The 10,673-nt window shown below is 51.7% G+C and overlaps 1 long non-coding RNA gene across 1 annotated transcript; it reads left to right on the top strand.

The window, feature by feature from the left end:
• The first annotated feature begins 230 nt into the window (after positions 1-230).
• Positions 231-4,248, top strand: LOC143819054 (uncharacterized). The gene is made up of 5 exons (XR_013224744.1): positions 231-323; positions 3,588-3,680; positions 3,800-3,883; positions 3,970-4,038; positions 4,170-4,248. It is a non-coding gene; the product is annotated as an uncharacterized LOC143819054 (long non-coding RNA).
• Positions 4,249-10,673: the final 6,425 nt, after the last annotated feature.

Raw genomic sequence — 10,673 nt, 5'->3', positions numbered from 1 at the left:
CTTCATCATGCAGTGGCTTTCATTCCGCCCAGTTGCCCAAGATGCCGAGTCCTACTTTAAGCGAAACCAGACTGGCTCTCTGGCTCCTGGAATGATGGTGCCTGAGGCCCTACAGGCCAAGGCCAGCCCCTTGCCCAACCCTTCCCGCGCCTGGAATGCTGTGCAGGTCTCCCCACTCAGGAACTCCCCAGGGCGACTGCCTTCCTCCGGGCCTAGGTCACACATGCAAGCAGGTTGGAAGCCTAATCTGTCTGCGGAGCTGAGCAGGCCTTGGGTCAGCAGCTGCAGCAGCAGCAAACGCTTTTCAGTGGCTCATCTGCCAGGTGAGTTGTGGGGCTGCTTGCTTGGATGGACGAGACACCATCCCCTTCTGCAGTCTTCAGGCAGGCAGGCAGGCAGGCAGCTGCTAAAAGCTCTCTTGGCCTCCTGGAAGAGACCAGCAAAGAGCACAGATGTGATTGGTAGGACAGGGATCTGCTCACCAAGAGGTGGCTCCAGGAGTTGGCATTCTGGGATTTGTACTTGATGGGTATGCAACCAGCCAGAGTTTAAAACAGTGCAAATTAAAAGTGGAAAGGGTATTTATTGCCATGCAAAGATTTTAGGAGTACATTTTATTTGCCTTTGTTTGCCTGGCTTCAGTATAAATAATAATTGCAAAAGCACCAAGAAAACTTCTTAATGAAACATAAACCTAAACTAAGGGCCATTTCGCACAGAGCTCGAAGTTGCTATTTGGTTGCTGTTAGCGAAATCGCTACTTCAACTAGCGAAATGTAACTAGCTGTGCCCGTAACGCACAGCTGCGGTTTTTGCGGAATTTAGCACTTTCACTTCTCATCACTTTCGTAACCCACAGGCTTCCGGTTCTCCGTCTTTTCGCTACAAAGGAGGTCCCTTTTTAGCGCTTCTGGCCTCCCGTGCCCGTCAATCAAACTGCGGGCACACCTTTGACCTCGACCCTAAAGCCGGACTTGTCAGGGTTCCCTTTTTTTTTAAAAAACCCAGGAAAACCCGTAGCAACGCGTTATCGTCCAATCATTGGCGCCCTTGGAACGTGTTTTCTATTGTTTTCTATGAACCAGAGGTTGATGCATTGATATGTTTGATAGGTTAATCCCCGCCCACAGTACACGCCCACAGGTTACCTGCTTATATGCACCTGGGCAGACACGCGGTCGGCCTCTCTTTGTTTGCGTAGCCTACTGCCCGCAGCACAGGTTAACGTTGCAATGGAGAGGATTATTGTTCAATTGTTGGCTCAGATGCTTGCGGTGGTCCAGCGTATCCGCACCACTGTGCAGCATAGGAGGGCTGCTTCAGAGGAATACCGAGAACGTATTGCCAGAGCGATGACCAGCAGTACAAGACGTTCTCAACGGGCAACCATGGCGGCAAAGAGGCACTGGCAAGCTCTGGCAGAGGTCCGGTTCCCCCCCCCCCGGTTCTGGGTGGACGAAAGATCCTCTGACTGGTGGGAAAATTTTGTGTGGGCTCGCTGGGATGATGACCACTGGATTGCCAACTTTAGAATGTCTAGGGGGACATTTTTTGAACTCGTGGAGGCTCTACGTGGACGCATGGAGAGGCAAATCACTGGCATGCGGCGCCCCGTGCCAGTGGAAAAAAGGGTGGCGGTCGCATTGTGGTACTTGGCCACCCCTCAGTACTTCCAGACAGTAGCCCAGCAATTCGGACTCGGAGTCACTACGGTTGGCGATATCCTTAAGGAGTTCTGCCTCGCCATGGAGGCGGAATTGTTCAGCAAAGTCGTGTGCCTCGGAGACCGGCTTGGAGCGGTGAGTGTCATTCTATCCCCTTTGCCCTTTAAATTTTTTTTCTTGTTTGACAGGTCAGCAACGAAGACGCGATACACCCCACACTGACATGCCATGGCTTATATTCTTTTCTTTCCCTTATTCCAGAGTATGGACGGGTTTGCCAGGCTTGGATTCCCGCATTGTTTTGCGGCCGTCGATGGAAGCCACATCCCTATCCGTGCCCCCGGGGGAAGCATAAAGGAGTACGGGAACAGGAAGGACTTTTGTTCTGTTCTCCTGCAAGGAACTGTGGACTTCTCCGGCCGGTTTATCGATGCCGAGGTGGGGTGGAGTGGCAGGAGGCATGATGCCCTTGTTTTCAGGGAATTGAACCTCAGGAAAGCCATGGACGAAGGGGTCTTTGTTCCAGGAAACCCCACCGCCACCATTGAGGGAGTGCGTGTGCCGGCGTTGGTGCTCGGGGACGGAGCCTACCCATTACGACGCTGGCTCATGACTCCCTATAAGCGGCCAAGGACAGACGTGCAGAGCCACTACAACCTCAGTCACTCCCGGGCAAGGAATGTAGTGGAGCGTGCCTTTGGACGTTTGAAGTCCCGGTTCCGTTGCCTGATGTCCCGACTCCATGTGCATATAGACAATGTGACTCCGCTGATCATCGCATGTGTCATTTTGCACAACATATGCGAGGACAAGGGACATAACATCCCCTTCCCTGTGGATGAACCTGATCCTGTAGTCCTTGAGGACACACAAGACATCCCTGAAGCAAGGAGAAAAAGGATCTATGCTGAGGGGTGCAAGGTTCGGGACGCCATAGCCACCCACCTCTACAGAAACAGGAGGCGTGTTTAATTGTTTTTCCTACTCTGTTGTTGAATAAAGTTTTGTGTTCTTTGTTTAACCTTGTCTTGTGCGGTTTGTGTACCTAGCCAGCAAAAAAACGGGGATTCTCTGGTCCAAAAGCACTTTGACAAAAGCACCCTTCATGCTAACTCCACGCTGAAGTTGACAAACACAGTATGGAAGCGCAGAACAGGGAAAGGTTGGGGAGGCGGGTAGCCAGGAAGTATTGGCGACCCCTGTCAAACCGGAGGATAAAACCACTGATGTTCCAAGGAATAATTTTATTGGTGGGCGGCTTTGATACATTTAAAATTGGGGTGGTCGATCGGAGCAACGCATGTTCGTTGCCTAATCGTCATTCCGAAGATGCCGAAGCCACGGAAGGGCTCCTTCTGGCAGCGCGCCGAGGCTGAGGCACTTCTGGAGCTGGTTCTCCAGTCCAAAAGCATTGGCCGCCTTATGGCCAGCACCCACTGCCACACCAAGGGTGCTTACCTGGTGTTGGCATCCAAGCTGAGGGAGAGGGGCTACGTCCGGACCTGGGAGCAGGTCCGGACGAAATTTAAGAGGGTGAAGCTGGACTTCCTAAATAGTCTAGAACAGTGGGGGGGGGGGGGTTCCGCAGCCCAGTGGGAGAACGGTCTTCCACGATCTGATGGTCCAGATATGGGAGAAGGCTGGGAAGCCCCCCCTGGAGATGAGGAGGCATATGGGTGAGTGCTGCCCTCGTTATGTTTTACCCTTAAGCATGCATGGAATGTCTAGATGCCTCTTTCCCCTACTGTCTACATGATATTCGAGAAAGTATTAAGATGCTGTCAACTCCCTCTGACTTAGCCCGCCAGTACTGTCGAACCACTTTGGTAATGCGCTTTGGCTCTGATTGTGGTGTGGCCATCAGCTGTGTTTTATCTTTGGTTTGTGTGCTTTTAGTTATGAATTCTCTTTTTCTTCGCCCAGCTACACAATCACCATCAAAACTTGCCGTGGCCAAATTACCTGAGCGTGAGGAAGGGGAGGAAGAGGGACCTTCCACCTCAGGACAGGCTGCAGGTGAGAGTTTTATTTCTTTGAGGGAGACCCATGTGTGTGTACCCCCATGGAGCCATAAGGGAGCCTGCCGTGATGCTTCCATTTGAAGTGTGATTGAATTCTTTATTTGATTTCTATAGCAGAAACAATGGAGGCCAGGATGCGTGCCATGGAGGCCAGGGTGACATCCTTGGAGGGGCTAGTCGAGCAGCAGAGAAGGGACTGTGAGTACTGCACCTGTGCTTGGGTGTGGGTTGTGTGACTTTAGTCTACATATATGGCTTACCATTTGTTTTGAACCCATTTGCAGGGCAGGCAGAAGTGGCTGACCTAAAAGGGGAGATGGAGAGGCAGAGGCAGCAGAGGGAGGCGGAAGAACGTAGGTTATGTTCCCCACTGCCCAACTCTCCTCACACTGTGGCTAAGGCCACTAAAAAGTGTATCCATGTAAACTCCAGATTGGAAAATATGTGTGGCACTAATGTGTACTTGTTCTCCCTCCCCACACAGTTAAGAAGAAGGAGGACGAAGACTTGTTCCGCCGTAAAGTCAGGGGAACAATGGGACGGTTGTGCAGAAGAGTGAGGGAGATGGCGGAGGCCGGAGGGGAAGGGGCTGGTGAGGGGAGCAGTGGGACTTGAGTATTGTTTTCTGTGTGTGTTTTGGGGTGGGGGGTGGTGGGGGGGTCCAAGTTACATTCCCTAATTTTTTATCCCTGTTAAATATATATATTTGTTTAAAAAAAAGTTGGCTTTCCTGGAGGGTGGGGGTGGTGGTGGGGGGGTCCAAGTTACATTCCCTAATTTTTTTCCCCTGTTGAACTGTTTTTGAAAATAAAATGTTATTGCAAATTTTCTGAAAAAGACTCCAGTGTGACTCCTTACACTCGCACACCTTTCACCCCACACTCCTAAAACGCCTTTAACTGACACCCCTCCAACCTCCAACCCACACAACAGTACCAGAATATACACAATCACTAGAGAGGCCGCTTTCGGCCTTCCTGATTCTACAGTAGGGTACACAGAGACAGAGTCAAAAATATAAACTTTATTTAACAAACAACAGCAAACACAGATAAAGTTAAATAGACAAACTGGCCCAAACTAGGAGGGGGAGAACTTGTCCGCCGGTTTTATTATTCTCTTCCCGAGAACAGTCCTCCTTCTAGTTTGGGTGGAGGCATTCTGAGACGGGGTCGGTGGGGTGGGTGCTGGAGGTGGTGGTGTTGGTGTGGGGGGGGGGGACGTTTACGGTGATCTGTGGAGGGTTGGCCGTTTCCATTACCACGACCGCCCTCTCCATAAGTCTCCTTATCATGCGCACCTCCTCCACGCTTTCGCGTAGGGATTGGTTTGACTCCCTAAGGATTGCCCTCAATTTTTTCCCCTCCTGGGCCATGAGGGCGAGCATTGCTTGGTCGGCGGCCGCAGCACGCCTTGACTCCTCCTGGCAGTGCTCAAGGATCCTCTCTCCAACGCTTGTCAAGATGGAGACGCGCCTCAGCCTGCCGCGTTCCCTCGCAAGCCTCTCCTCTGCTGGGAGAGCACCTCTAGGTGGTGAGCTGGCTGGACCCAGGGCTGGTTCATCCTCATCTGAAAGAACCTCTGTTGGCAAAAAATGAGAAACAGAACTGTTAGTACCATCGAGACAGTCAAAACCCACCCTGGTGCACATGGTGGGCTTTTTTGTTTCCATATTGTTAAACCAAGACTCTAAACAATGCCCGGGGAGCACATGGTTAGTGTTTGTTTGCCCATGGTGGGCTTTTTCCTTTGCCTACTTTCACAGCAAGACTCACAACAATGAAAAGGGAGCACATGGTTAGTGGCTTGCGACATTGTCCTTCAGCTATGGCTCGAAAGGAACAGTTCATGCACGCTCACCATCTTGAATCTGTATCCGCCTGCGCTGGGCAGGAGGTCCAGCCACCCCACGCTCCTCCTCCTCCTGTGTCCCGGGTATGAAATCTGCGAAGAAGAAAAAAAACAGATCTAGGACCAAAGGGTGGCAAAGCAAGCTTCAAACCCTAAAGCAGCAACGTAGAGGGACTCTCTTCTGTCTCTTAGCAGTGCTGCTGCCCTGCACAAACAGAAAAGCACAAAGCAGTTAAAAGCCCCCCCCCCTTATTGTAACTGATACTTACCAATGTTTGTTGATGCCCCCGAATCACTATCCTCGTCCACCGCTGCTGGAGACTCGAGGGGCCCCGTCCCTGGCATCTGTGTCTCTGTGGACAAGAGCAGAAAATAGTGAAAAAGGAGCAAGCATACAACCTGAACCACACAGCAAGCTCCCAAAGTAGTGGCTAAAGCACTGCAGAAGGCCTATGGCTGAGGCATGCTGCAAAACTTTTTGGGTTGTTGGTTAAACATTACCGTTTTAAAAAGCCACCACAGCAAGCAGTCCACAAACAGCCTACCATCTTATGCGTTGCAACGAACACACGAGAAAACGATTCCCAAACGTCAGAACACACATTTGCTCAAAATTAAATGTGAAATTAAAATAAAAGTGCTTACCGGAGGCAAGGGGCGTCTGCTGCGGAATTTCTTCTGGCTCCCCAGGAACGATGGCGAGTAGGTCCAGCGTCACGATGTCCGCACCGCGTTGCTGGACCTGGGGTGGAGGCCGGACTGTGGACGAGGTGCCCTCTCCGGGATCCTCCTCAGCGGGTGGTTCCTCCACCGGGGCAGCCGGCCTACGAATCACCTTCAGGCTCCTCCCGACGCGCTTCGGCCTGCCGGCTCCGTCCCCGTCGCCGTACAGTGGCCGCTGCTCCTCGAAATACGGGCAGGTCACTTTAGCGTTGCCGGAACCCTTATTGTGGTTCACGGCCCGCATGTACTCCGCCCGCATGGTCTTTGTTTTTGACCGGCATTCAAGGCCGGTCCTGTTGTGGCCCAGGGCACGCATCCTAATGGCCACTTGCTCAAACACCTCCCGATTCCTGTGTGAGGACTGGAAGGCGTCCTGGATTTTCTCTTCTGAAAAAATAGCGATCAGGTCCCTGATCTCGGCGTCCCTCCATGTTGGCCCCCTGCCGGTTGCCTGGACGGACGACGACTGTGAAGAAGATTCCATGCTGTCTTCGTGAGTAGCTAAGCAAAATGGAGGTGCGAGGTGCAGGGTGCAACGGATCATATACCTTCCAGCACACAAAGACAAAGGGACTAGCCGGCTCCTGATTGGTGGTGGGCAGTAGGGGACACGCACATTGGCCACATGAGGTCACATGTCACGTTCAAAACTCCTCGCGCGGGAACAGGATCTGCCCCTAATGGCCAGATTGGCGCTCTTGTTGTTTGACTTCTCGCATGCGCTGATTCGTTTACACGCAAGGGCCAATCAGATTGCTCTGCTTAGAGCCAATCAGAGGCAGCAGCTGGCTGCCTGAAAGGTATAAAAGTGCATGAGTTTGCCTGCTTTTTTTCTGTTCAGTAGTTGTAGTCCGTTGCTGGAGTTGCTAAATAAAAAGAGCTGTTTTGAAGACTTGGAGTCTGTGATCACTGAACCTGCAGACTTAATGGAACATGGGGAAACTGAGCCACTGTCGAGTCCCTGTCAAGACCTCAATAAGCAGACTCATTGTGGGAAAAGATTCTCTGTAATATAGATAGCCAATGGACAGAGGGCAAGGCTTTTCCTTGCCAGAATTAAAACACCAAACTACAAGCACCCTTGCAGTCCCTCCCCACAATTCAAATCCTGGTGTGCTCTTAACATGCCAGGCTCTTATTTTCTCAGATCAATTTCCCAAGTTTAAAATGCACACTAAGTCCCAGAGACTACTTGGCATTCTTAAGACCACAAATCAGTCCTACAAGGTCAAGATGATAAATACCTGCAAGGGAGTTGGGAGAACCCACTGCTTAATTTGACACAAGTTAAAGACAGGTCAAAGGGAACATCATTTAGCCAAAGCATAAAACAGGTTAAGCAGATTATGACATCTGAAGCAGGTCAAAAGGCATTGCATGGCAAGACCATAACGCGGGATCTTGACAGCCACCAACCCCAGTTATGCCCACATCTCTGACCACCCCCACAGGAATCATTCCTTTAGTGAGTATCATGGAGAGTGTTTCTCCTTCCAAGATCTTGTGCCCAGACCTGAGCCACGGCAGGCAACTCTGTGGGAAAGAAAACCAGAGTATCTGAGGTGAAGTCACTACCCCAACCCAAATGCTAAAATGGATAGGAAAAAAACCCTAAAAGAAAATCTGGCTTTGGTGGCCAAAGTCAGCATGTCGGACAACTCCCAGGATGTGTTTTCCGATTCCCAGCCCCAGCAACTGCGAGCCGCGCACAGTTGCTCCCGGCCTGATGCGGCGAGAGGCGCAAAGCGCCTCTTGCCGCATCAGGCCGCCGACCGAGGAAGCCCCCGGCAGTCGCGCGAAGCGTGGCTGCCGGGGGTTCCCTGCCTGACGGCCTGATGCAGCGAGAGGTGCGAAGCGCCTCTCGCCGCGTCAGGCCGGTGCTGCCAAAAGAAGCCCGACGACGACGACAACGACCAAGCCGCTGCCCAAGCCGCCGCCCGAGGGAGCCCCCGGCAGTCGCGCGAGGCGCGGCTGCCGGGGGTTCCCTGCCTGGTGGCCTGGCGCGGCGAGAGGCACAAAGCGGCTCTCGCTGCGTCAGGCCGGCGCCGCCGAAAGAAGCCCGCCGACGATGACGACCAAGCCAGCCACCGCTGAAACACCGACGCCGAGGAAAGACACCCACCCACAGTAAGTACCTAGCGCCCGCTGCATTTAGCTGCAGCGGGCTTGATTACTAGTTCCAACATATTTCATTGTCTGGGGCCAAAGAACATTCTAGTCAAAAATCAGTAGATTTTTTTTCTGGTGTTTTTTGTATGCTTTAGGTGCTGTTTTGTTTACAGAAAGAAAACTTTTGGTTGACACAAGGACACAACTTTGAATAGAGTAACAGCCAAGAGCAGAATGGTTGTACAAACCATATACAGGCTTGATTGACAACAAAACTTTATAACTATCATTTGGAGCTACACGATTTCATTGGTTCATCTGCAACCTCCCTTGCCTGGTACAGATGTTTTATACTTTCAGTGTGTGTAGTTATTATTTAGACTACCAAAGAAGGCCCTCTGGGCCCTCAGGGTCAACTGCTTATTGCATGTGAAATTAGTCTAGTGGTTATCCTTATCAATGGTTTCCTATATATATTTGGGAAACTGCCCGGGGGAGTGGAGCATGTCTGACCCACCCGATAGTGTCCAGACTTAAATCTGGGCCAATTAACTGGCCGCACCCTGATTGTGCTGTCCCCTACATGGCCTGCCCTCACAGGAACCATGACAAGAAGGAGGCGGCAGTGGTGCATGTGAGAAGGGGCCAGCCTGAGAACACTGGAGCCACTGGCTGTGGCAAGACAGAGGTGGAGGTGGTGGCGAGGGTGGGACCAAGCCAGCCCAGAGAACGCCACCAGCCCTTGCTGGAGCTGACGGCTGTGGCAAGAAGGAGGATGTGGCGGCGAGGGTGGTGGCAGTGAAAAGAGAGGCAGCAGCGCAAGGCAGCCTGCCCCTCCCAAAAGCCACCACTGCTGAAGAGGAGGCTGAGCTGGTGGCAAGGATGCTGTGGCAAGTATAGGGAGGCAACAGCCGCTGCAACAGTGAACCCGTGGTGGTGCCGAGGCCACGCCCGCGCCACCCAAACACAGTAAGTCCCACCGCCTTGGGACCCCACCATGCCCGAGACCTGCTGCCTGGGGAGGGAGCCATTGCCAAGTGACCGGGAGCCCTCTCCGAGCCTCCCCAGCCTTACCTCCCCCTCCCTGCCTCCCACTAGCGCCTGCTGCATTTCTGCCTGCAGCGGGCTTTCCAACTAGTTATACGTATATCTTGCATTTGTTGCTGGATGCAACATCTTAAAGGATATCTTGTGATACAAATCCCTCTTTATACAAATGTTGTTTTAAATTTGTAGTTACTGTGCATTAGGTTTATGCAGAACACCTGAAAAATATTGGCATTTCCTGATATTCTTGAATCCCAATACTGGTAAATATCCAGGAAACCCAAATATTTTTTGCTTCATTGTCACCCATGAGGACCATTAAAGTCAATGGTACCCATAGGGTATAATGGAAAATTGATAAGGGATTGAGGGGGGCACACTCCTTTTTGAGGTAGAGACACCAAATTTGCAGCTCAGCTGCTGGTACCTCTCCTCAAATAAAGGTAGTGACACCCAGGCTCTCACAGGTATGTGGAACACATACCTGCTCAAGATATCTTTAGTCTATCCCTCTCCCTCCCTCCCTCCCTCCCTCCCTCTCTCTCTTATAAATACACACACTCATACAAACACACACAAGCAGACCCCTTCCCTCCCCATTTCCCCCTCCCCTCTCTCTCCTCCCCTCTTCCTTCCCCAACCTACTCCCCAGTCTTTCCCCCCAAATACACACACAAACATGCACAAAGAGCTCTCCGCCCTCCCTCCTTACCTCTTCTCACAGGAGGATACCAGCTAAACATGAGCAGGCAGTGTGATGCAGCAGTAAAAAAGGCAAATGCCATTTTGGGCTGTATCAACAGGGGCATCACATCAAAATCACAAGATGTCATAGTCCCATTGTATATGGCACTGGTCAGACCACACCTGGAGTACTGTGTGCAGTTCTGGAGGCCTCACTTCAAGAAGGACGTAGATAAAATTGAAAGGGTACAGAGGAGAGTGACGAAGATGATCTGTGGCCAAGGGACCAAGCCCTATGAAGATAGGTTGAGGGACTTGGGAATGTTCAGCCTGGAGAAAAGGAGGTTGAGAGGAGACATGATAGCCCTCTTTAAGTATTTGAAAGGTTGTCACTTGGAGGAGGGCAGGATGCTGTTTCTGCTGGCTGCAGAGGAGAGGACACGCAGTAATGGGTTTAAACTTCAAGTACAATGATATAGGCTAGATATCAGGAAAAAATTTTTTCACAGTCTGAGTAGTTCAGCAGTGGAATAGGCTGCCTAAGGAGGTGGTGAGCTCCCCCTCACTGGCAGTC

The sequence above is a fragment of the Paroedura picta genome, chromosome 10 (assembly GCF_049243985.1).
Source record: "Paroedura picta isolate Pp20150507F chromosome 10, Ppicta_v3.0, whole genome shotgun sequence".
NCBI lineage: Eukaryota > Metazoa > Chordata > Lepidosauria > Squamata > Gekkonidae > Paroedura > Paroedura picta.
This window is presented reverse-complemented; position numbering and strand designations above follow the sequence as displayed.